At 51.0% G+C, this 25,962-nt stretch overlaps 1 protein-coding gene across 2 annotated transcripts in view; it reads left to right on the top strand.

Moving 5' to 3' along the window:
* The first annotated feature begins 7,321 nt into the window (after positions 1-7,321).
* The window catches only part of GNB1 (G protein subunit beta 1), a 78,716-nt gene continuing 60,075 nt past the window's right edge, over positions 7,322-25,962 (top strand). For both annotated transcript variants that reach the window (XM_025285760.3, XM_025285759.3), the window contains exon 1: positions 7,322-7,529. The gene's annotated coding sequence lies outside the window, so the exon portion shown is untranslated. The remainder of the gene's footprint in view (positions 7,530-25,962) is intronic.

The raw sequence follows: 25,962 nt of genomic DNA, 5'->3' as shown, positions 1-25,962 counted from the left end.
TAAAAAAAAGGGGGCTTAATGGTAAATTTCACATTAGGTGTGTTCTACCAGGATTCAAAACCAAAGTAGCTCATGAGGCAGAACCTCTCTGGGGGAACTTTGAGTCCCCAGGAGCTCCTGAGGCATCTCCCTTCTGACAGGAATGTGGGCTGCCCTGCAAGAGGGACTTCCTGGTAGAGACCCCTCCCCGAGCTGGGAAGCCAGGGTGGAAACCCTGGCTTCTGGCCATGGGCTGGGTCTCTGCTCCCTCTCATGGAGGGGCTGCATGGTGGGGGTCTTCTGTTGGAAAGGACAGTCCCTCCAGGGCAGGACCTGGGACAAGGCTGTGGGGCAGTCAGGACGTGACCAGGGTATAGGCCCAGAGGTTAAGGCCCTTCCTGCCAGGCATCAGGCGCAAATCTCTACCACTGTGTCAATCCTGGGGTGGGCCGGCAGATGTGGTGTGGCAACTGGTGACGAGATATGGCAGGTAACACGGTGTGGCTAGCGTTGTGTGGCATGATGTGGCATGGGGCCCTGTCCATGGTCATGGGGTCGGGGGAATCAGGGCAGCTCTGGGCCCGTGTGGCCTTGAGGATTTCCTGTCCCTTCCCCTCTGCTCAGTGGCTGCCCGCCTGCTGGAAGAGGCCCTGTGTGGATCCTCTGGATCACGTGACTTCGGGATGGGGTGAGAGGGCCCTGTGGAGTACGGGGTCACAGGCACCCTCGGCTCGAACCGGTGCCGCAGGTGCAAGCTGTTTACCTGGCAGGTGCTGGCGGAGCTGAGTCCCAGGGCACCGCCTGCGGGGAGAGGAATCCCAGATCAGCTGCGTGCCCTCCCCCAGGCAGGGCCTGGCAGAGGGAGGACAGGGGAGCTGGAGACAGGGCGAACCTGGTGGCCCTGACAGCAGACCCCCACTTCCCCGGCCTGGTTTCCCCTGCCACCACCCCATCAGCTGTGCTCCTGTCTGCAGCAGGAACTGGGAGCCAGGCAGTCTGCGGACCGCTCCCGTCTAGGGGCAGTCAAGCTTGGGCTTCAGCCAGGGTCGGCCCACCTGGGTATGTGCTGCCAGACCAGCTAGGGGCCTGTCCCAGCTTCTCGGCCCCAGGGACCCCTCTCTGAGCCTGGCCAGGCCTCTAGATGGCACCTGAGGACAGGAGGCTTGCCAGGCTGGGGAGAAGAGGTCTGGGGGCTCAGAGCCCTAAGGTATCTCTGGGTCAGCGGCTGCCTCTGAGCCACCACGCCTCCTCACCGCCCTCGGGCCTCCCCGTCCACTAGGCTCCCGTGGTCTACCCTCCCACACTGGACACTGAGGCCTCCTTCTCCTCTCACCTCTCTGGCCCCTGCCTGGGCTCCCCTCTCTCTTATGTTTGGGTGTCGGAGCCTGTGTGTGCCCCACTCCAACCCTAGGGCTCTTTCAGGATCTCAGGGTCTCTGCTTCAACTCCTGGTTTGAATTCTCTCCTGGTTTCAGAATTCCCATCCTGACCCAGGGTGTGCTAAGGCATTTCTGGCAACTGCAGTCCAGGGCTGGGCGGGTGACTGCACAGCCTTCTGCAGGCAGCTGGGGAAGCTCCAGTGCAGAAGAATCGAGGCCTCCCTGCCAAGGGCGCCGCCCAGACTGGAGAGGAAACAGGACTGGGGGCTGGGGCGGCAGGAGCACACCCTCGATGCCTGACAGGGAGGCCCTGGAGATAGCTTCGGGGGGTGTGGAGGCGGGGGAGGGGGAACAGGGGAGGTGAGAGCCTGCCCAGCCTGTCCCTCCAGGCTCTGCCCCCAGCATCCGGTTTCAGGATGGAGCAGGCCAGAGGCTGGGGCTGCCTGGCCTCCGCCAGGAGGAGCCGGAACCTGGGCCTTGTGGGCCTTGAACCCGCCCGCCCACCCCCGATGGCTTGGTTGATGAGTGTCTCAGCTGTTGCCCAAGCTCTGCTTTTTTTCCCGTGTTTTCCCCTGTCCACCAGCCCTCCGCCTGCTGGTGACAGCATTCGCTTTTTCTCAGGGTGCATGTTGTCCCAAGAGGGCCAGGGGCCCTCCATCCCCTGCCTCCAGGGGCCTATTAAATCTGAGTGAGGCCTTTCAGGGCCTTTCTGGGGTCCACGCAGTGGCATTGCAGAGTCTCTGGAGCACTTGGCTGCTTAGCTGGGTGGTGTGGAGGCAGCCCCAGCAGACATCCCCACTCCAGGCAGGAGGCCCTGCTCCGGAGGTGGAGCCCAGCAGGAGCCTCCCTGAGCCTAGCTGAGCCTGAAGCTCAGGATCTGAGCCTCTTTCCAGATGAGCTATTTGAGATTCTGCCTCTTCCTACCCTGAGCCCTGGCTGATCCAACTCTCGCATGTGTTGTTTGCATACCTGCGGATGCACACATTTCTGGGGGGATGTGTAGGGATTATACCCCCACTCATGGTTGTATCTTGCTTCCTGAGTATTCAACCAAAGACATCTCCCTCCACACATGATACTGAAGAGCCCCTTGTGAGGTTTGCTGTGGCCCCAGAGCCATCTGTGGGGCCAGGATTTCCAACCCCACAAGCACAGTCCCGGGTTGACTGGATGCAGCTGCTATGGGGACACCCAAGGAGGAGGGTGGGCTCTCCTGTTCCGCTTCCCCAGGGAAGGCAGCGTGGGCATCTGCTGGAGCTGATGGTCTGCACTGCCCCTGGGTCTCAGCCCCCCAAAGACAGCCCCCTCTGGGAGTGGCAAGAAGGCCACTGGGGCCTTCCCTAGGGTGTCTGCTCCAGAACTTGGAAGGGGGCATGCCTCTGAGATGCAGTTGCCCAGCCAAGAGCAAGCCACCCACACCCGTGGTGCCCACCCCCAGGTGGCACTTCCCAATTCCCCACTGCCCCCCATGTTTTGGTGCCCCCCAGGGATGTCTGGTTTTTGAGCAAAGGGGGGGTGATGAGCAGGGTCCCAGGCTCAGAGGTCAGGTCACAAGAGGCAAGTAGAAGGGGCAAGTCCTGCCCTGGAAGAGGAAGGGGCTGCTTCCACTGCCCAGGAGAAGGGTCCAGGGGTGCTCCAAGATCTGCTGGCAGCCAAAGGGCAATGACCAGCCCTTCCCCAAGGCCGATGAGGTGCAGTCAGCCTACCATGTCAGCCTTCTGGGTGCACTGCCCATGACCTGGTCCATCCTATGCCCACCTTGGGCCTTAACCCTTCCCTGGGGCCTTGGCACTCATGCGGCTCACTCCCTCTCTGTCTGCTGTAGGGTCTGCTTGACTGTCCCTTCCCACCGTCCACCCCACATAAAACTGCCTCTGCTCTCCACACACCCTTCTGCAGACCCGTCCCACATTGTCCCATCCTGGCACCCAGTGGGCACTCCCCTTGGTGAGTTCAGCTAGAGAGGGGCGGGAGCCACCTTCCCACCTGACCCTGTCCTGCTAGCAGCCCCCACCTCTGCAAGCCAGCAGGATCTAATTAGGCTTCTTCTGGATTACCTACATTCCACCTGCTTCCCCCCACAGCCTGTCCTTATCTTCTGTCTTTCAGAGCTGGGAGGCAGGGTCAGGCCCCAGCTTGCTTACTGGAGGACAAGACAGACCCAGTGCGAGATGCCCCTGCAGCCCTAGACCTGCAAAGCCAGGCTTGGAGCTGGGCCCCCGCCCCACCAGGGGCAGTCTGGTCGTGTGCACGGATTGTTTGAATAATTCAGATTTTAAAAGACCTACTTTCCCGTCAGACCATTTCCTGCTGGAGAGCAGATGGGGCCAGGGCATCTGAATTATGCATTCGTGCTCCCCAGGTTTTAGTGGAGCTGGGCTCTGAGCCAGACACTGGGGCCCAGCTGGCCTGGCCCTTGCCGGATAAGGCTGACCGGGTGTGGCAGTAGACTCGGGACCACAGGCTAGGCTCTAAGCCACTTATCAAGAGAGAGGGAGGGAGTGTCTCCGGGAAGTCAGAAGAAGCCTGGCCTCCTGGCTGGGCATGAGCTCTCCAAGAGGGGCCCCGGTTTATGCCCCACTGAGAAGGGCTGGGTGGGGGCCCCAAAATGCAAGAGGCCAGTGCAGCAGGAATGGAGGGTGGGCGGGGAGGGCAGGGTCCCCAGAGCATCCTGTAGACCCTTGGGGTCTCAGGGACCCTGAGAGCTGATCAAGGCCCAGGGCATGTGTCTTCAGGGCCACAGAGCCCTGCTGCCTGGGGCCTCTGAGGCCTGTGTGCTTCAGATGGAGACGAGACCGGGCAGGGAATTTGGGAATGAGGGCCCTGTGGCCCCGTCTCCTCCCTGCTGCCTTCCCTTCAACTTTGCCCCTCACATCTGGTCCATAAACACATAAACAGGGCTCTAGGCCCCAGCCACAGGGCAAGTTCCAGGGAAGGCCCTGCCACACCCTGCAGACCTACAGATTATCCAGGGGCAACAGGGCTGCACCCCAAAACTTCAGACAGCTGGGTCAGTCACTGGCCTGGTATCCTGATGTGTGGCCTTGCCCTGTGGCCTTGATGTCCCTGAGGAAGGGCCTGATCAGGCTGATGGTGGACTGTGGGACAGGGGAGCCCTGGGTCTGCCCTCAGATGGGCATGCAGGGACCCAGGATGACAGGATGGGGGTTTTCCTGCCATCCCCACAGCAGCACAGAGTGGGCTCCGTGGAGACCACTCACCGCGCTGCCCGGTTCCTTCTGCTCTCCCTCCCTCCCATTTTTCTCGCTCTCCCCCTCCTGCTCTCCCCCTCCTCCAGCCACCACCCCTTTCTCCTCCCCTTCTCCCTTCCCTGCTCCTCCTCTCTACCTTTCAGTCCCTGGACTTAGGTGGGCATAGAGCTTGGGACAGCATGAGACCCACTGGACTCTCCAGGATGTCCCTCTCTGATCCCAAGTCTGGGGCCTTGGGACCCACCTGCCAAGGCATGTGGGATCTCAGTTCACTAACCAGGGATCAGACTAGGCTCTTAGCAGTGAAAGCTCAGAGTCCCAATCACTGGGCGACCTGATAATTCTATGTACTTTTTATTTTTAATATTTATCTAGTTATTGCAGCACGCCAGATCTTCAGCTGAGGCATGTAAACTCCCAGTTCCAGTATGTGGGATCTAGTTCCCTGACCAGGGATTGAACCTGTGCCCCTGCATTGGGAGTGTGGAGTCCTAGCTACTGGACCACCAGGAAATAACTGGTTTTTTTCCTCTCCTCCTCTTGAGCAGTGGGCAGTGCTGCTGTCTCCTCTCCCCAGCCCTTGTCCTGGACACAGTGACCACTCCATTCTGATTCTCCCTGCTCCCCCACTCCCCTCCCCATCCTCACTCTGAGTCGTGTCCCCCTCGCCTGGAACGCAGCATGTTGCCCATACCCCTTCCCCAACTCATCAACACCTCTGGAGCTCCCTCTGTGTGACCCCCGCCCTGGTACACAGGTGGAGCAGTGGGCAAGGGAGTCCAGCCCTGTTTTCAGCAGGTGAGCAGGGCAAGAAGCAAGCAGCCTGAGCATGAACCACAGGAGGTCACGGGAGCCAGAGTAGTACTGGGGGGCCGGGGCGGGCTGGGGGAGGCTCCTCTGAAGAGGGGTCTTCAGGTTATGGGGGAGCCCCTCACAGGCAGGTAGAGCTACAAGGACCAAAGGCCAGAGCATGGAAGGTGGAGACTGAGTGTTTAAGGAGCAGAGAGAAGCCAGATGCTGGGCGGTGAGGAGGATGGAACAGAAGCGCAATAGGAGCTGCCAGTGGTTTGAAGCAGAGGAGCAATCCTGCTGATGTTCAGTTCTGGTTCAGCTGAGCAGGGTGGACATCTCTGCTTCGGTCAGCACCCAACAGAGGGGGCAGTGATCATGGAAGATTTGTTACCCAGAGGGGGTGGTCTGCGTGTGTACATATACATGTATGTTTGTACATGCACATGTTCCTTAGTCCACTGTCAGGGACCAGAAGTAATGGCACTCCAGGAGCAGCAAGCACAGCCTATGCCTGAATGTAGGCTTCTAAATACCTGCTCCACCAGAAGGAAACAGGGCCCTCTGGAGAACAAGTTAGGTCAAGGATGGGGCAGGGAGGACCTGAGACAAGCCTGGAGCTTCTTGTGCCAGAAATTGAGGAAGGGCTCCCAGGAAAGTGGAGACATGTCTGTGTGCTGGTAGGATGAATCAGTGTGTGTGTGTGTTGGGGGGAAGACGGACAAGGGGCACAGCCCCAGAGTGGGTGGGAAGGCATGGGCTCCAAGCTGAGGTCCAGGTCCACCCTAGACAGACAGTCAGGCTCACACACAAAAGGAAACAATCTGCTGCAACTGTGAAAGAGGCTGGGGAGGGAGGGTCTACAGGGCCCCTTGAGGTTTACGGGGGCAACTGCATTGCCTGCCTGTTCTACTGTATAGGCCAGGGGGAGGAGAGGGCAGCACAGGGAAGGCTGCGGGCAGGGAGTTGATGTGGTTGCAAGGAGGTGATTAGGGTGGGGACCCCAAGCTCTTGCAGTGAAGGACGAGGGTGTCAGGAGTTGTTGGAACTGGGGAGGCAGAGGTCAGATGGAAAGGTGGAAGCTGGTGGGCTAAGGGCCCCAATCATAAACGTCCAGGAGGGGTCTGAGGACACCAGAGACTGCTGGCTGCTCACAGCTGACCTCCTTCCCCCTCCTCCATCAGGGGGTCTTTGATTCTCAGCTCTCTGGCAAACTCGGCCGCCGCATTTGCAGGGGTAGACTATTTGTCCCTACTGACAGTCGTTCTCGTTCTCGTGGTCACACCTCCATGCTCAGGTGGCCATTCCAGACAGAACCTTGACTACAGAAGCCACACTGCCTGCACCTGCCCAGCTCACTGGAGCCCCACGGGCACCTCTGAGGACAGCCCTGACCCTGGGCTGTAGGGGCTCCACTCCGCAGGCAGGCTGAAGCCAGGCGTCCCTGAGGCCGACACAGCGTGGGTGTGGGTCAGCATGGGCTGGGGGTATGTATGCTCGTGTGTGTGCCGGGTGCACAATGCAGATGTGGAGCGCCCGGGGCTTTACGTGCGCGTGTACGGGGAGCGGAGTTCAGATGCTGAGCGCCGGGTGCGGTGGCAGGCTCCCGCCCTTCGTCCTTTATCTAAGTCCACCTGGCTGGGAGCCTAGCGAGTCGGCAGCTGGCAGACCACCCTACGCAGTGCCCCACGCTCCGGCCCCTGGGGAGCGGAGCCTGGCAGGGGGAGAGGCGGGTCTGACTTGGAGGCTACCAGGGAGGGTCTGAGAAGTTAGGGCGCTGCCCCTTTAAGCGGCTCGCGCACGCGCGCGGGGGGGCTGGCGCTGGGACGAAGCGCCCGCGCGCCCGCGCGCCCGCGCGCGCGCCGGGGACTCAGCCTAGCGGGGCGTGCGCGCGCGGCGTGCGCGGTGACGCGACCGTGGGGTTTCCCGAGGCTGCGGGCAGGGGCCGCCGCGCCCATCCCGATGGCTGGAGGCGTCTGAGGGGCGGACGGAGGCGGCGGCGGGAGCGGGAGCGGGCGCGGGAGTGGAGCAGCCGCCGCGGGACCGACCGGACCGAGCTTCGCCGGCGCACCTGCCCGCAGCGCCCGCGGAGCGGCCGGAGCGCGACCACCTCCCGGAGCGGCGGCCGAGGCGGCGGGGAGCGGGCGCGGCAGGCGGGACGCGGCGTCGAGGTGAGCGCGACGGCCCCAGCCCCAGAAGCGACCCCCGTCCCACACCCCTAGCCCTGGCCGTCTCCCCCACCATCGGCCCTCCCCATCGCCCCCGGTCGCCCGCTCGCCAGGGCCGCCCCGCCCCCACCCTCCCCGCCCCCACCCGGCTGCCTGGCCGAGTCTTCCTGCCCCGCCCGGGTGGGGTCCTCGGGGCGGGGGCGGCTGGGACCCCGCGGGCTTCGGCGGGCCCTGGGGCCGAGGTCCTGGGCTCCGGGCCGGGAGTTGGGGCGCCGGGGTCTAGAGTCCAGGTCCGGGCCTCTGGTCTGGGGTCCCGGGTGCAGGCCTGCGGTCCGGGTCCTGGGGTCCGCGGTGGGGGCGGGGCCGGAGACTCCGTGGTTTGGGGGTCTGGGGCCGGCGCCCCTCGGCCGGCTCCTAGGAGGTGGCCCGGAGGAGGGGCACCGAATGGTCCGAGAACAAAGGCGGCGGCGGCCCTGTCCCGCGCTGGGCGGTGGGCGCCATCCCTGGCCACGGGAAGACGGGCTGCGAGAAAAGCGGCCTTTCGGAGGCTGGAGGAGAGGCCGGCGTCGCCGCGGCGGAGAAATGAGGAAGCGGCGCCTAGGGCGCGCGGGGCGGACAAAGCGCCCAGCGAACGCGAGTCCTGGCCCCACGGTCGCCGCCCGGCCCGAGCGGGGCCCCCCGAAACCCCGGTGCCGGCGCGCAGCCTGCGGGCGGCGGCCGGGCCCCCGCGCCCCGCGCCGAATGAATGGCCCTCGGCGGCCCGGCAAGATGGCGCGTCCGCCGCGCGGCCTTTGTCAGCCGCCGCCCGCGCCGCGGGGCTCCGGGGGCGCCGCCCGGGGGCGCCGCCCGGGGACCCCCAGGGTCCCAGAGGGGTGGGGAGCGCTGAAGATTCCACCCGGGGGTCGCTGAGCCATCGGACTTTGAAAATCCTGTCTTTTTCCTTGCGAGTTGCTGTTTGACTCCAATGGTGTCCACACGTTTCTAGTGTCCTTTAAATTGCCGAGTTAGCATACCTGAGTAGCGGGAGCTTTCTGTGCTTAGTGTCTTTTTCATGGACCCTTTTGAGTTAGGATTGGGAGACTCACGGCCTGAAGGAAAACAGCAGTGTATTTATGTGGGGAAACAGGGGTGTTTATTTGGGCAAAGGAAGTTGGTGGACATTTACAGTTAGAGTACATTACTGAGTTTATGCCTACACGATGTATATATTTTCATCTGTAGTTTTGGTTTAGGTTAGAGGCCTTTTTTTTTTTTTTGTATTTCCATGTTGCTACGTGTTTAACACAGTGATCTCAAGTAATATTTAATGATTAAGCGGTTGCCTACGAGATTATTAGGAAAAATATATAGCTATTTTTCATGATAAGCAAATAAATGGAAGTATTAAGCTTTATGAGAAGTTCCTTCAACCCCAGACTCCAGATAAGGTCTGAAGACCATTGTTATCCGTAAGATTTCTACCTGAGTTCTCGTTTTCTAATTTGAGGCTGTAGTCTTTTTTCGTTTGGAGTAGGTTCTTATTTCAAAGGAAGGTTTCAGTTTGAGTCCTATTAAGATAGATAGGGCCTGTTCTGGATTTCTTCCGGAAGGTACACATTGCAAAAAGAAAGTGAACAGGCAGTTCCTTTTTTGCTCCTTACTAATACGGGTGTGTGGCTGGGGACAGGGCTGCTTGCCACCAACATGGAAACAAGGTCTGAGAACCTCCAGACTGCAGAACCGGGCGGGAGCTTTTGGCCGGATTGAACTTTCTGACAGAGCTGTCAGAAATGGAGTGCAACTGGAAGGGTCAGAGGCCACCCTGGCTGGATCCTGTTGGGGAAGATTTCCAGCTGCTGTGAGGCTGTCCAGCAGACTGCAGGGCCTTTCTCCTCCTGGGACTCACTCCCTCTGTCACACCAAGCCTCTGGTTTCACAGGCATTGTGGTTGCTACAAGTTTTTCTTTAGAAGGTGTGAATTGAGGAAAGCAGAGTTTTATGGTTGTGCCTGCAGCTCATTCCCAATTCTCCTGCTTGGGGGTGCGTGTTAGGCCTGCCTCTCTTCTGCAGAAATGGAGCAAGAGTATGCTAATAGAGAATATCGTTCAACTCTGCAGTTTTGCTTCAGAACTGACACTTTCTTAAATGAAAACACCCACCAGGTAGGAACCATTCTGCTTGTTTGTTACCTGAGTTTACGACAGAGCTATATTTATATTATCTTGCAAGTACTAAGAGGAATGTCCTCTTTAGTGAGACCTTAATAAGGATTTCTCTTTGTTTGATGTCTTGAGTTATTTCTGTTTTGGGAGGAGTTCAAGAAAATTTCCTCAGATTTCATTTTAATCTCAGAAGAGATTTGAAAGATTGTCAAGTCTTTTTCATGCTTAGCGACTTCGATTTCAAAGCTTGGATCACCTAGGTCTTAAATTGATCACATGAGAAGTGCACTGATTCTATGAGGAGTTCATTTATTTCTCAAAGTTTTGTTCTGTTACCTTTTATTTTGCTAAAATTTTCTCTTTTATCCTTTAGCTTGATTGGTAAAGTTGTATTTCTAAAAATACCTTGAGAGGGGCCTTTATGTAGACTTGCCTACCATCAGTTGTCTTTTTAGCGAGCACCTTGATGAATAATGTTGACATGCAGTATTGGCAATTATTGTAGTGTCTTCATTAGATTGCTCTTTTCTATGCCCAAAAGATTTGGCTCATGTTGGTTTCTAAATGGGATTAAGTTCTTACTGTCTACAGACTTTGGCTTTTAGCATTAGTGGATTGGAAATGGATATCCTCAATTTTATTATCTGGGCTTGACCATATGGCATGCCATATTATTTTAAAAGCCTTATTTAGCAAGAGTCTAATAAAGCATTGAACAGACAGATTTTAGCATTTTTTAGGCTCCCTGGTGGCTCAGTCAGTAGAGTCTGCCTGCAGTGCGGGAGACCTGGGTTCATTTCCCTGGGTCAGGAAGATCCCCTGGAGAAGGAGATGGCAACCCACTCCAGTATTCTTGCCTGGAGAATTCCATGGACAGAGGAGCCTGGTGGACTACTGTTCATGGGGTCACAAAGAGTCAGACTCTGAATTTTTTAATGTTGGTGTAAATTCTGATCTCAGGTTTGCATTTGTAGATAAGAGTGGTTTGAGAATTTATGAAGCAGGCAGTTCAGTTGAGTGAGTGGTGTAGTAAACATAGAATGAGGGGGTAAAAAGAAATTGAAATTGAAACTGATATCAGAGAAGTAATTTACAAAACTGATTGTGTAACATTACTGAGGGGAAGACACGGTCCAAATAGGTCCAAATATACGTGGAGAGAGTGGCTGTGTATTGAGGAATGCAACAGCACATTTGACTCTTCCGGGAAAAGAATGGAGTCCCACTTCTTCTAGAGCTGTGGGTTTTGTTTCCAGACTTAAAGTCTCATTTAAGAAATACAGGCAATTCTGTAGACACTTGAATTGGTCAGTGGATTAGAGGAATGCTAATAGCATTTAAAACCTTTTAGCCCCCTTGTTCTTGTGGCAGTGCCTGTCCTTAGGTGCCACAGTTATCGATGGAAATTACTGCTTGCTTCCAATGATAGAAAAGCTTCCCGTTTTATAGAGCAATGTTGCTTTCTTTTCTTTCATTTAGAAACTTGAGGATTCTCTTATTTAACTAAGTAAACATTCTGGGGAAAAAACCATTTCTAAAAACTGATTAAAAAGACCAAGTCAAGATTATCTAAAATAATAATTCGAAGAGATTATCTAGTTGAATCCATATTGCCATTGATAAAAGTTTACAATTTAATAATCAGTTGCTGTAGGATCCCCCTTTGTATTTTGGCCACCTTGTGGCTTGCAGGATCTTAGTTCCCTGACTAGGGATTGAACCCCGGGCCCAGGAGTCCCAACCACTGAACTGCCAGGGAATAACTGCTCCAAGCTTAATACTGTATTTTATCAAGGGGGCAAAGCTGTTCTTTAACCTGTCTGGACTAGAATACTAAGGGATTTGGTCGAATATATTCTTGTTTACTTGTGGGTTGTTGTGTCTATGCGTGTCTGTATGTCTTCGGACTCAGTCCTGTGGCAGCTGTAAAATCTATTCCTGATGCAGATTACAGATTCTCTTGACTACCTGTCCAAGTGTTGTAGTTGGTAAAGCTTTAAAAAATTCTGGGGCCTTCCCTGGCCCCAGACTAAAACTCCGTGCTCCCAGTGCAGGGCCATCTCTGGTCAGGGACCTAGATTCCATTTGCCACAACTAACGGTTCACGCTGCAGAATCAGATCCTGCTGCCACAACTAACAGCACAGCCAAATAAATATTGTAAAAATTCGGAACACTTCTAACTAGACAGAGAGTATTAAAGTTTCTACAATAGTTTTCCCAAAAAAATTGTTATAGGAACTTTAAGATAATTCCTGAATTTCAGGGACAGAAAGAAATGCACTCATTTCTCAAGAGACTGTCTGAGTTAGAACTCAGTTCTGTAACTTGCTGGTTTGGATTTGATTTTGACTTCCATGTGTCTGTTTCCTGGTGTGTAAAGCAGGCACACAAGCCCCTCCTTTCTAGAGTGGTTCTGAGGAGTGCAGTGCAGCACTTGGAGCATTGCTTGACTGGCAGTTCTCTGTGCTGGGAGCACCATTTCTGTTGTTGTTGACCTTGCTTTGTAACAGTTTTTTTTTTTTTTTTTGGCCACGTGGCTCAGCAGGTGGGATATTAATTTCCTGACCCCCGCCTCTTGGGGTCTTAACCATGGGACTGCCAGGGAAGTCCCATATTGACCATATTTCTTACTCTGTATTATGCCCCTGCAGCTTGTTTATTACATAACCTCTTTGTACCTCTTAATCCCCTTCACTTATTTTGCCCCCCTGCCCCTTTCTGGCTACCACTGTTCTCTGTGCATCATATGAATAGCTTTGTGTCTAGTTTCGTTTTGTTCAAAAGGCTTTCTTTTACCTTTAAAGGGTAATTTTGATCCTATAATTTATTTTGAAATTGGTAAAACGATTGTTTATTTTTTAAAGATCTCACTCCCCCACTCCATTTATGATGCCAAATTATTTGAGAGTTCACAAAACAGTTTTTGGCATCCCTTAATTTGTCAACTAGTGGCAATGAAATATTTTTCACATGTTCTCAAAAGTACCATAACTTGAAATTTGTGTCTTATTCAGCGCCTTCACTGCTCCTTGCTGCTGCTGCTAAGTCGCTTCAGTCATGTCCGACTCTGTGCGACCCCATAGACAGCAGCCCATTAGGCTCCGCTGTCCCTGGGATTCTCCAGGCAAGAACACTGGAGTGGGTTGCCATTTCCTTCTCCAGTGCATGAAAGTGAAAAGTGAAAGTGAAGTCGCTCAGTCGTGTCCGACTCCTAGGGAGCCCATGGACTGCAGCCTACCAGGCTCCTCCGTCCATGGGATTTGCCAGGCAAGAGTACTGGAGTGGGGTGCCATCACTGCTCCTTATTGAGTGTAAATTGTTGTAGAATGAGCGTGGCCCAGGGCCTTGTTACAAAGTGAAAAACAGAGATGGAGCACAGGGGCACCTAACCTACTTTAGAGTTCAGCAGTGGCTTTCTAGGGAGAATGTTTCTTTTGGGGAGAGTCTTAGGTTTCTTGATTTATTACATATATGCAGCCCTGTGTTATATATTTGCTCAGTTTTATCAAATAGTCTCACCAAAGCATTCTACTGGTAGTCTCCCCCAAATGGATTCAGGAACACTAGAGAGTTGTGCGCTTCATGACTGTGCAGACTTGAAGCTCCCTGTGTCTTGCACTAGAGTCAGTGTGAGCATAAGGTGCTGTCCAGGCCCCGCATCTCTGGTTTCAGGGTTAGGGCTTCTGAACACCTACGTGCAAGGGACTGCAGAGTGGGAGTGGGGAGCACCCCATGTGACCTGCAGGAGGCTTCCCCAAGGGCTTGTTTCTTCTTGTCCTCTTCTTTCTGTTTGAGTTCGTAGTCAGCCAGGGCGGCCTTGATGGCCTCTCTGGCCAGTGTGGAGTAGTGCAGTTTCACAGGCAGAAGGCAGAGTTCCTTGGCGGTATCTGTGTTCTTCATGGTCAAGGCGTCCTCCACCATCTTCCCCTTCACCCATTCAGGGGCTGACTAGCAGCTGCTGGGAGTGGCAGAACCACAGACAAATATTTTAAACCTGGTGTTCACCATCTTTCTCTTTTCACCCACTTTAATCTGTATTTTCATTTCATCACTACACGCTGGAGCCCCCACCTATCCAGTTCCAACATTTTTAGATGTCTTGCCAGGGGACCCCAGGTTTCAGGGATTTTCATAAGAATCAACTGCAGTCTCCTGTGAATGCCAAGCCATAGCTGACAGCTCCCAGGGGGCAGGCAGGTAGGCGAGGGGCTGGAGCAGCAGCAGGGCTGCCACCATCTTGCAGGTGTGCTGGAAAATGTTGAGACTGGAAGGATTTTCCAGTTGGAGCCTGCCTGGTGCGTGAAGGGGAAGGAAAGAGTGTTCAAGGCTGAGGAGATGGACCGTGTTTTTCATGCAACCAGTTGGCCTCCTTCACTCTGCTTCTAGCACCTAGAACCATGTAGTGCAAGATGTTGTTTAATCACTAAGTTGTGTCTGGCTCTTTGGACCCCAAGAGCCTGCCAGATTCTTCTGTCCGTGGGATTTTCGAGGCAAGAATACTGGAGTAGGTTGTCATTTCCTTCTCTAGGGGATCTTTCCAACACAGGGATTGAACCCGCATCTCTTGCATCTCCTACACTGGCAGACATGTTCTTTACCACTGCGTCACCTGGGAAGCCCTGTATTGCAAGATATGAAGTGAAGTGAAAGTTGGTGAGTCGTGTCCGACTCTTTGTGACCCCATGGACTGTAGAGTCCATGGAATTCTCCAGGCCAGAATACTGGAGTGGGTAGCCTTTCCCTTCTCCAGGGGATCTTCCCAACCCAGGGATCGAACCCTGGTCTCCCGTATTGCAGGCAGATTCTTTACCAGCTGAGCCACAAGGGAAACCCGTATTGCAGGATAGGTGCTCGGTAAAATTACGGAATGAAAACACATGATTCATGCAGGGACATAAGTTCCACAGGGGTGGAGAATGGTGAGAAATGGACACCCAAGAGGTCAGAGCCTTGGTAAAGAATTTGCACCTTTACCTTGAGGGCTCTAGGAAGCTTTCAGAGTGTTTTAAGACGATTTACCTGATCAGGAATGAGTCACTTGGTACTTGAACTTGGAGCATGCTCAGAGGAAGGAGGAAGACAGGTCAGATTTCAGATGGGATACTGTAGAGGGAAGGGGGTCTGGGTCAGGGTTGAAAAGCTGGTAGCTGTTGACTGAGACACCTTGATGACTTAGTAGAAGGTCAGAAGGGAATGAGTGAGTACAGATTTCTGTCCTGGATATCTGGGTGGCCATCTTGCATTTACTGAAATGAGCAGTGGTTTGCTGAGAAGACACACTGAACTTGGCACCTTGGTTTTGAGGACCCCAGGAGACATTCCCATGTTCTGCATCAGAACACACCAGCTCTTATTCTTTCTACTATTCTTTGCAAAGCTCTTCTGGAGGTTTGTTGGTACCCTCCACTCCCTTCATTAAGGTCTTTGTACCCGTGTCCCCTCCTTAGAAGCTGTTCTCCACTCCCATTAATCTCTCTCTTCCCTTGTTCTGTCCCCCTAATCTTTGTGTTGATCTGCCCACTAGTTCTAAGCTCCATGAAGACAGGCACTTTGGTTCAACTGCAGTATTACCAGTCTCTGAAACTCTGAAGTGTTTGTCGAATTATTGACTTTTGTTACTTGTGAATGTAGAGCTCTGGAGGAGTGGTCTGAATGAATTGTTAGTATGTAGATGGTGGTTGAAGTCTTGGGTGTCACCATTACTTAGAGTGAGGGGTCTGAGGAGTACCATCTGTGGACTCTGGGACTCATTAGGTCCAAGATAGTGTCATGATCTGAGCTTCCCTAGGGGCTCAGACAGTAAAGAATCCGCCTGCAGTGTGGGAGACCCAGGTTCAATCCCTGAGTCAGGAAGATCCACTAGAGAATGAAATGGCAACCCACTCCAGTATTCTTGCCTGGAGAATCCCATGGACAGAAGAGCCTGGAGGGCTACAGTCCATGGAGTCACGAGGAGTTGAACAGGACTGAGCAATGGCGACCCACTCCAGTACTCTTGCCCGGAGAATCCCATGGATGGAGGAGCCTGGTAGGCTGCAGTCCATGGGGTCGCAAAGAGTCGGACACAACTGAGCGACTTCACTTTCACGTTTCACTTTCATGCATTGGAGAAGGAAATGGCAACCCACTCCAGTGTTCTTGCCTGGAGAATCCCAGGGATGGGGGAGCTTGGTGGGCCGCCATCTATGGGGTCGCACAGAGTTGGACATGACTGAAGCGACTTAGCAGCAGCAGCACAGCAGCGGAGCAACTAACACTTTCACTGTTAGGATCATATTAAGATGTCATTTGACTTTCACTGTGTCGACATTCCCACTGATGGTACAAAAGCAGCGGTGGTTGACACTGCTGGTTCTGCAGCACAAATCAGGGCTGTGGTACCAAGACATTTACAATGGTTTTTGTTGTTGTTCAGTTGCTCAGTCGTGTCCAACTCTTTGCGACCCCATGGACTGTAGCGTGCCAGGCTTCCCTGGCCATCACCATCTTCCTGAGTTTTCTCAAAGTCATGTCCGTTGAGTCAGTGATGCCATCCAACCATCTGATCCTCTGTCGTTCTCTTTTCCTCCTGCCTTCAATCTTTCCCAGCAACAGGGTCTTTTCCAATGAGTTGGCTCTTCGGATCTGGTGGCCAAAGTATTGAAGCTCCCGCTTTAGCATCAGTCCTTCCAATGAATATTCAGGACTGATTTCCTTTAGGACTGACTGGTTTGATCTCCTTGCTGTCCAAGGAACTCTCAAGAGTCTTCTCCAGCACCACAGTTCAAAGGCTGCAATTCTTCAGTGCTCAGCCTTTTTTATTGTCCAGCTCTCACATCCATACATGACTGCTGGAAAAATCATAGCTTTGGCTATGTGGACCTTTGTAGGCAAAGTGGTGGCTCTGCTTTTGAATATGCTGTCTAGGTTTGTCATTACTTTTCTTCCAAGGAGCGAGTGTCCTTTAGTTTCATGGCTGCAGTCACTGTCCACAGTGATTTTGGAGCCCAAGAAAATAGTCTGTCAGTTTCCATTTTTTCTCCGTCTACTTGCCGTGAAGTGATGGGACTGGATGCCATGATCTTCATTTTTTTAATGTTGCGCTTTAAGTCAGCTTTTTCACTCTCCTCTTCCACTTTCATCAGGAGGGTTTTTAGTTCCTCTTCGATTTATGCTGTAAGGGTGGTGTCATCTGCATACCTGAGGTTATTGATATTTCTCCCAGCTATCTTGAGATTCCAGCTTGTGCCTCATCTAGCCCGGCATTTCACATGATGTACTATGCATATAGGTTAAATAAGCAGGGTGACAATTCAGTCTTGACCTACTCATTTCCCAATTTTAAATCAGTCCGTTGTTACATGTCTGGTTTTAACTGTTGCTTCTTGACCTGCATACAGGTTTCATAGCAGGTAGGTAAGGTGGTCTGATATTCCCATCTCTTGAAGAATGTTCCACAGTTTATTGTGATCTATGGTCAAAGGCTTTAATGTAGTCAATGAAGCATAAGTAGATGTTTTTCTGGAATTCTCTAGCTTTTTCTATGATCCAGCGGATGTTGGCAATTTGATCTCTGGTTCCTCTGCCTTTTCTAAATATAGCTTGTACATCTGGAAGTTCTTGGTGGTTATTGTAGTCATAATATTCACCGCTGTGAACTTGTGGTTAAAAAAAATCCAATTTAATGTCTTTGATGAAGCAATAAAAATCAATTTTATTAAACTGCAACCTGAGTACTCATCTTTTTACTGGTCTGTGTGACTGAATGGGAAGTCAGCATAAAGCACTGATCCTTACGTAGCAGCCTAACGTATGAGAGTCTGCACAGCAGCTATGCCATCACTTGAGTTGAAAGAACAGCCGACAGAAAATGACGACTGTTCGGACAGGGGAACTTGGCAGATGTTTTCTTAAAAACGAATGAAGTGAACCAGATACTTCAAGGAAAATAACTGACATTGTTGGCAGTGATAAAATTTGAGCTTTCAGATGGAAATTTGAATTTTGGAAAACTTGATTCTCCTACCATGAGCTTGACAGCTTCCTGGTACTTTTCTTTCAAGATAGGTGGAGATGTTAAGGGAATGTTTTTTTTTTAATGTTATATAATAGGATGTGTCAACGTTGGGAAGATCTGCTTAACTCAGGGAGGTGATGCTTTCCAATGGCCTGTGTTCAATGCTGGGAACTCAGGGATAAGTAAAAGATCCGTTCAAAGCATCAGAGTGGAGTGAGGCCCCTGGTGTTTGATGTAACAGTGTGAACAGTTAACTGACAGGGTTTCAGGTTCCGCATCAGAACTTTAAGAAACTTAGCACTTGGCAAGTTTTGATGTAGTATCAAAGAAGACTGTCGACATTTATTTGAAAAGGCTGTTAAATCACTCCCTTTTTCTACCATGTATTTGTGTGAGAAAGTTCCTTACCTCCTTCAACTGGACAAAGTGCTGCACCAGATTCACCCGCTCCCTCCCTCCCTCCCCCCGACCCCCTGCTCCCCCCAGGCAGACACTTAACAGCTCTGCTGATATGTACAATATTGCTACTCTTCTCTCCAAGTTATTTTTCTGGTTATATTTTGTAAAAATATTGTTTATGGTAACAGGCAGTATGCTTATTGAACGTTTTTAGAAAGTCTATGCTTTAGTTTCTAATACAGTAAATACCTGTTGATATAACCTATGTAAACAAGAGCCCCTGGGGTCCTCAGTAATGAACGTACGGGAGCCTGAGCCTCGGCCTCCGAGCAGCATGATTGGAGAGGAGTGCAGTGCTTACCCTGCAGGACCACTTGAGGGCCTTGGCCAGGCACCTGCGGGGACCAGTGAGGCCCTTCTCTGCAGACAGGCACCCTGCCTGATGTGTCCCTACAGGTGTAGGGTCATGGCTTTTCCCGGGGAGAAGAACCACCTGGAGATTCTCTAAAGGTTGAAGACCCACAGGTGCAGCTTGGGTGTAGCAGGATGGGCAGAGGAAAAGCTGCTCAGAGGAGTGGAAGGAGCTGGAAGAACATCATAGCAGTGTCAGCTCCTGTGAGCATCTCCGAGAAGCGGGGAGGGAAGTATCAGAGAAGCAGGTTTGGCTGGGAATGAGAAATCGTCGGGGGTTCAGTGGTCAGGACTTCCCAGGGCCGATGAGTGGCAGTGGGGTAGGGGGAGGCTCTGAAGGAAGGGGAATTTTACTTATTTTTTCTTTTTTGACCGTGCTGTGTGTCATGTAGGATCTTTTTTCTCTGACCATGGATTGAACCCTGCCTTCTGCAGTGGAAGTGCAATCTTAACCACTGGACCACGAGGGAAGTATCTTGTTTGATGGCAATGGTGAGCAGGAAAAGGAAAGGTGCTGAAAAAAAATTAGGGCAGGGCTTCAGAGATGGCTGGGATTTCATTTTAAAAGGTGGTAGAGGGACTCCTCTTGGAGAAGGCAGTGGCACCCCAGTCCAGTAACTGTTGCCTGGAAAATCCCATGGACGGAGGAGCCTGGTAGGCTTCAGTCCATGGGGTCGCTAAGAGTCGGACACGACTGGGCGGCTTCACTTCCACTTTTCACTTTCACGCATTGGAGAAGGAAATGGCAACCCACTCCAGTGTTCTTACCTGGAGAATCCCAGGGTCAGGGGAGCCTGGTGGGCTGCCGTCTATGGGGTCACACAGAGTCGGACATGACTGAAGCGACTTAGCAGCAGCAGCAGCAGCAGGACTTCTCTGGTGGTCCAGTGGCTAAGACTGTGTGGTCCCATAGCAGGGGCCCTGGGTATAATCTCTGGTCGTGGAATTAGATCCTGCATGCCACAACCAAGACCCGGTGCAGCCAAATAAATAAATATTTTTTTAAAAAAGAAAAGCTTGGTGGAAACATTTGAGGTCGAGTGCAGGAGGAGGTTAGGGGATGAGCCAGGCAGATATCTGGACAAAGGGAGAAGCCCTGAGACAGGACTGAGCTACGAACTGAAATGAAGGCTTGGGAAATGGAAGTTACTCTCCATCTGCCATAGATGTTCCTATATATAAAATGTGTTGGAAGAGGTGGTTGAAGATAACCCTGTTGAAATAAAGTTCTTCAAACCATGGCCCTTCTGTCCTCCACCTGCAGTGCCCTTGGCAGTAGATGAACTTGTACTTTGCAGATGACCAGTGCTGTTAGCTCATGCTTGTTAGGCACCTACTTTGTTAGCTAGATGCCATGCTAAGAGCTTGATGATATTACACTCTGATCCACTCATCAGTTCTGAGCCTGGTCCTGTGAGTAGACCCATTTCACAGATGGCTAAACCTGTTGGGGAAATTAGGTAATTGGCCAGAGTCACAGCTAGGAATTTGCTGAACCCATATCTGAATGTCAGTTATTTGCCTCCAGAGCTCTTACCTGTTACACCGTGGACCATCTAGCGTGCATGCCTCTCCAGTCTCCCACCTCTTAGGACTGTGTCTGCCTCTGCCTCCTTCATAGATTTATTAAAGGGAAGGTTCTTCCACTTGAGGACGTGCTCACCTACACTTTTATCTTTAGTTTCTTCTTCAGAGACTCTTTCTGTTCTACCTTCAAATGTGACTAATAAGTCTTATATAACTCAATCTCCCAGTTAATCTTGGTGTCTTTTTCAGCCACTATTCTCCTTTTTTTCCCTCTATTTAAAATTAAACTCCTGGACAGGCGGTCTGTCTCCACCACCTCGGTTCCTCTGTCCCTCCTGGCCTCCTCCTCTGAGGGCCTGTTCCTGTTCCCCCTAAGCCACCACTGCTGTTATTTTTATAAAAATGTCCTTTCAGCAAGTCCATTTTATTGTCTCCAGTTTTTATCTTTAAATTTTGTATTTTAATAATAAAAGTGTTTAATTGTTTATTATACAAAATTAGGATTATAAAAATGAGGGGAAAATCAATCATTGACCTATCTAGAAATAACCTTGTAATATTGTATTTCCCTTTAGTCTTCTGTATTGCTCGTGCACATGTGTTCAGAGATTCCTCCCCAGATTGGAGGTCACACCGCATACTTAGATTTTTAAATTCTGCTCTGTCTGTTTTGTTAACATATTACGTGTATTTCTGAAGGTCATCTTTGAAAACATGACTATTAACTGCACAACTGTTGATTGTGTTGCTTACTTCCTGGCTTCCCTGTGCTCATGAACTGGACATCCTGGCTCTGCAGTCTGAGCTTTGAGGCCATAAGCAGGTTATTTAACTCCTCTCCCAGTTTCCCCATCACCAGGATAGTGGTGAGGATGGATTGAGATGGTGCAAATGGAATGCTTACCCGGTGCCTGGTGTGGTGCAAGCACTGGCATGTCCGCTTCCTTTACCACCCCTGCCCGTGACCTCTGCCTGTTTCGCCCTCCTTTCTTCACGCACTTCTCCAAGCTGACCCATTCTTTATTTCTGTCTTTGTGGATGCTGTCTCACTTAAGGTTTTCAGGGGTTCTTCTCTCTGGCTCTGAAGTGTTAGTTTCCTGGGGCTGCAGTAACATTACCACAGACTGAGGGGCTAAACCAGCAGAAATGTGTTCTCTCAGGGTTTAAAAGGCTGGAAGTCTGAAATCCAGGTGTTGGCAGGACAGCTCCCTTGGATGCCTCTTTCTGGCTTTGGGTGGTTGTTGGCGATCCAGTTTCTGCCTCTTTCACATGGCCTTCTCTCTCAATCTGTCTCTGCTCTTATAAGAACACCAGTCATTGGATGAGGGACTAATCCAATGTGACCTCATTGTGAGTTAAGACTAATTATACCTGCAAAGACCTTTTTTTTCCAAATAAGTCACTTTCATAGGTTTCAGGTGGACAAGAATATTTGAGGGCCTCTCTTCTACCCGCTTCAGTTTGGAGCTTCTTCCCAGGTCTGTTCCCCTCGCCTTGTTGGTTCCCAGTGGCCCACGTCTTTCCCTACCTTTCATGGCTGAGCTTATAAAGAAAATTTTAGTTGCAGATTGAAGAAACCAATAGAGAGAACTTAGGTAGAAAAGATAAATGTCTTATCAGGATTCTGGGTGTCTCATGGAACCAAAGTTCAGGAACAGTGCTGGGCTTTTCAGTCCAGGGTGGTCTCAGAGGATAGAGACCCTGGAGAGTCCCTGCCCAGCTCTCTTCCATTCTCCGTGTGCGCCACACTGCCTGCACAGTGAGGAAGGAGCCCTGAAATGGGCATGTTCTGCCCATCACACTCTTCTCTTGGTTCCTGGTTCTCCTCCTGCCATCTTTTTGTCCTTCTTGGTTGCCTTCCAAGGTTCCTCTCTGGCCAGTGACCAGTGTGGTCTGCATACCCTCAGTGGTCTGGTCTTTCTCCATCCTGAGTCCAGGTTTCTCTCTGTTCTTGGGGGGTGTCCTTAGGTGATCATGGCCGTTCCCATCTGTTCTTGTCTGTTTTAAATGCTATTTACTGAGAGTTTCGATGATTCTTAAATTTGTATCTCTACTCCAGCCTTTCCTCCAGGCTGATCTGCCTGCCTGTCCACCTGACATCTCCTTCCTTTTGCTGTTTTCATTACTGAGTTCTTGATCCTTTAATTCTCAGCCTGAGTGGCAGCTCCTCAGAGAGACTCTTCCTGGCCACAAGTGTTACTTTTGGTCATGTTGATTGAGCACAGTTACTGCCTCACAGTACCGAGTTGTGAGGTCCTGTCTCTTACCCCTCCTAGTGCAGGCTGGAAGTAGAGGGTGCACCTGTTTGGGGCTGTTTGTGTGGGCAGGGTTAGTTCTTGGACTTGACTGAGTCAGACCTCCTGAAAGTGTCCATCAGTCCATCTGTAAGCCTGAGATTCAGGCAGGTTAGAGGAGCGCTGTGAGCACCTGTGCCACATAGCCAGGTTGAGGAGACCTGAATTGCAGGCACTTTTCCTGAGAGTGGACAAGGGGCTGCTGGGAAGGCTTCAGGTGGCTTAACCGCTTAGGGGTGGCTGCTGTAGATCTGAGAGGTAACAGAAGGGGCACAGAGCCTTCCTGGGAACCGATGGACTTGAGGCTGGACACTAATTGGCCTGGCATTTAAAACGTGCTTTTGAGTCAGTAACAGACTGTCATGTGCTCTGTACAATTTCTTAAGATATGGGAATTGACTGCATACATTTCCCATAATTTAAAACACAACATATTCAGGAAAAGCTTAAGCTGCTCACTGCTCTTCAGCTTTACAGCAGCATCTCTTCTGGTCTGAACAAGTACTCACAGATTGAGGTGATGCTGGCTGGACAAGGAGAGCGCCTGGAGTTTCTGGGGTGCTGCTGAGATTCAGGGGGTGAACGATTCCAACCATTTGGTAACATGGAATTATTTAGTAGATATAGAAGGGAAAAACCTCTGCTCCTGAGAGTGGGAGATTTCCCTATCACAGGCAAAAGTTTTTTGACTTTGCTTTTAATTTCTGTAGTTTAAATGAGCTTTGTACAGTAGAATTTTTTTCAGAGATGGAGATATTTTGTAGTCTGTATTATATATATGGTAGCCACATGTGGCTGTTGAAATGTCACCTGTGTGACTTTTTAGCTTTAATATGGGCTTCACTGATAGCCCAGTTGGTAAAGAATCCATCTGTAATGCAGGAGACTCAGGTTCGACTCCTGGGTCGGGAAGATATGCTGGAGCAGGGATAGGCTACCCAGTCCAGTATTCTTGGACTTCCCTTGTGGCTTAGCTGGTAAAGAATCTGCCTGCAATGCAGGAGACCTGGGTTTGATCCCTGGGTTGGGAAGATCTCCTGGAGAAGGGAAAGGCTACCCACTCTAGTATTCTGGCCTGGAGAATTCCATGGACTGTGTAGTCCATGGGGTCACAAAGAGTTGGACACGACTGAGTGTCTCACTTTCATTTTCATGGTTAAATAAGGGGCTTCCTGGATGGCTCAGCAGTAAAAAAAGAACATTTTCACCTGCAGTGCAGGAGACGCAGGAGACTCAGATTTGATCCCTGGATTGGGAAGATACTCGAGGAGGGCATGGCAACCCACTCCAGTATTCTTGCCTGGAGAATCCCATGGACAGAGGAGCCTGGTGGACTACTGTCCATGGGGTCGCAAAGAGTCAGATGTGACTGAAGTGACTTAGCAGGCAGGCTCGCATACATGGTTAAATTAAAAAAGAAAGAAAGAAAGAAAGAAAAACACACGTGGCAAAAATAGCTATAGTGGATAGCATGGTCCTGTAGAGATTTAGGAGATCTGAGGAAAAGTTTTCATATAAGAGGGTGAGAATTGGGAAAATTAAAATCTGTTTAGGACCTAATATTTAGCAGCCTTTGTATATCTGAGTTGCTCCTGTGTGCTCACTTGTGTCCAACTCTTTGTGACCCCATGGACTGTAGCTCACCAGGCTTCTCTGTCCATGGAATTTTCCAGACAAGAATCCTGGAGTGGGTTGCCATTTCCTTCTCCAGGGATCTCCCTGACCCAGGGATCAAATCTGTGCTGCCTGCTTTGGCAGGCAGATTCTTTACCATTGCACCACCTGGGAAGCCTTGTGTTTGTCTAGACCTTTCTGAACTACAAAACCCCTTCCTAAAGTTGTGTCCTTTGTCTTTTACCACCACCAGTGGCTGTCATGTGATCAGAGAATTTATATCTAAGGAATATTAAAGGAAGGCTAGTTAGCTAGTTCATTGAGCCCACGAGGAAAGAGCAAACAACTTTACCACCAAGTGCTCTATTCCTCAGGATACTTGCCTCCCTCACAGACCACCAGAAACAACAAATTTTTATCTTATGATTGTATAATCATAATAGCTTGTACTTAACCTCCATTTTAGAATTTATAAAATCCGTACATACCAGTACCACATTTAATTCTCACAACAGCCCTGAGATGTCAGTCTTATCTCCCCATTTTACAAATGAGGAAATTGGACCCAGAGGATTTATACAGCTGCCCTCTGGGGGGCAATAATGGGTCTGGTTTCCTTCATAAAACACACAACTTAATATTCTTCCAATTGCCTGGCTCAAGATGGAGTACATCTTTTCCTCCATGTAAGAGGAAAAGGCTAGTGCCTTGTTTTTCAGATGTCCAACTGCCTTTTCCTTGTCTACTGTGCCACATCTATTCCCTCCATTCACGGTCTGTGCTGGGAATGACTCATTGTCCCCTAGTATCCATTCTCTGCTTTCTTGTAACAAAGTGTTTGTCTCTCAGTAGTGTCTGACTTTGTGACCCCGTGGACTGTAGCCTGCCGGGCTCCTCTGTCCATGGAATTTTCCAGGCAAGAATATGGAGTGGGTTGCCATTCCCTTCTACAATATCTGAGATTAGGAACCTATATTGTATTGTGTAAATCTTGGAGTGTTGATCAAACATGATTGATAAATGTATATTTTAAATTTTAAAGAAGAGTTTGTATGTATAATTGGAGTTTTGCTGGTCAGATTTACTCAAACTATTTTGTATTGTTATTCAGTAGCTCAGTTGTGTCCGAGTCTTCGAGACCCCATGGACTATTGCACACCAGGCTCCTCTGTCCTCCACTATCTCCTGGAGTTTGCTCAAGTTCATGTCCATTGAGTTGGTGATGCTATCTATCTATCTCATCCTCTGCAGCCCTCTTCTTTTGTAGTATAGCCAATTAGCAATATTGTGATAGTTTCAGGTGAACAGTGAAGGGACTTGGCCATCCATACACGTGTATCCATTCTCCTCCAAACTCCCCTCCTATCCAGGCCAGCACAAAGCATTGAGCAGAGTTCCGTGTGCTATACGACAGGTTCTTGTTGGTTATCCATATTAAGTATAGCAGTGTGCAGAGAACTCCCTTGGAGAAGGCAACGGCACCCCACTCCAGTACTCTTGTCTAGAAAATCCCATGGATGGAGGAACCTGGTGGGCTTCAGTCCATGGGGTCTCAAAGACTTGGACACGACTGAGTGACTTCACTTTCACTTTTCACTTTCATGCATTGGAGAAGGAAACACAACCCACTCCAGTGTTCTTGCCTGGAGAATCCCAGGGTCGGGGGAGCCTGGTGGGCTGCTGTCTCTGGGGTTGCACAGAGTCAGACACGACGACTGCAGAGACTTAGCAGCAGCAGCAGAGAACTCCCTAACTATCCCTTCCCTGCAGCAACCATAAGTACTTTGTTTCAGTCCGTGAGTCTCTCTGATTCCCTGTATGAGGGATATCATACAATATTTCTCCTTTCCTGTAATCAGATTTACTTTTAAATATTTTATTTTTTTAAAAAAATACACAGGGTTCCTAAACTTGCTGGGCTTAAAGCATGTTCATTTTGGTTAGCGGCAGTCAACCCTGTTTTCTGGGTCTGTGGAGCCCATTCACCAGCTAGGGTTTTGAGTGTCTGGGGAGCCAAGACAGGCCCAGTGCCGGAAAGGCCCTTAAGCCAAG

This window comes from Bubalus bubalis, chromosome 5, assembly GCF_019923935.1.
Source record: "Bubalus bubalis isolate 160015118507 breed Murrah chromosome 5, NDDB_SH_1, whole genome shotgun sequence".
Lineage (NCBI taxonomy): Eukaryota > Metazoa > Chordata > Mammalia > Artiodactyla > Bovidae > Bubalus > Bubalus bubalis.
The sequence above is the reverse complement of the archived record's forward strand: the minus strand, read 5'-3'. Positions and strand labels throughout refer to the sequence as shown.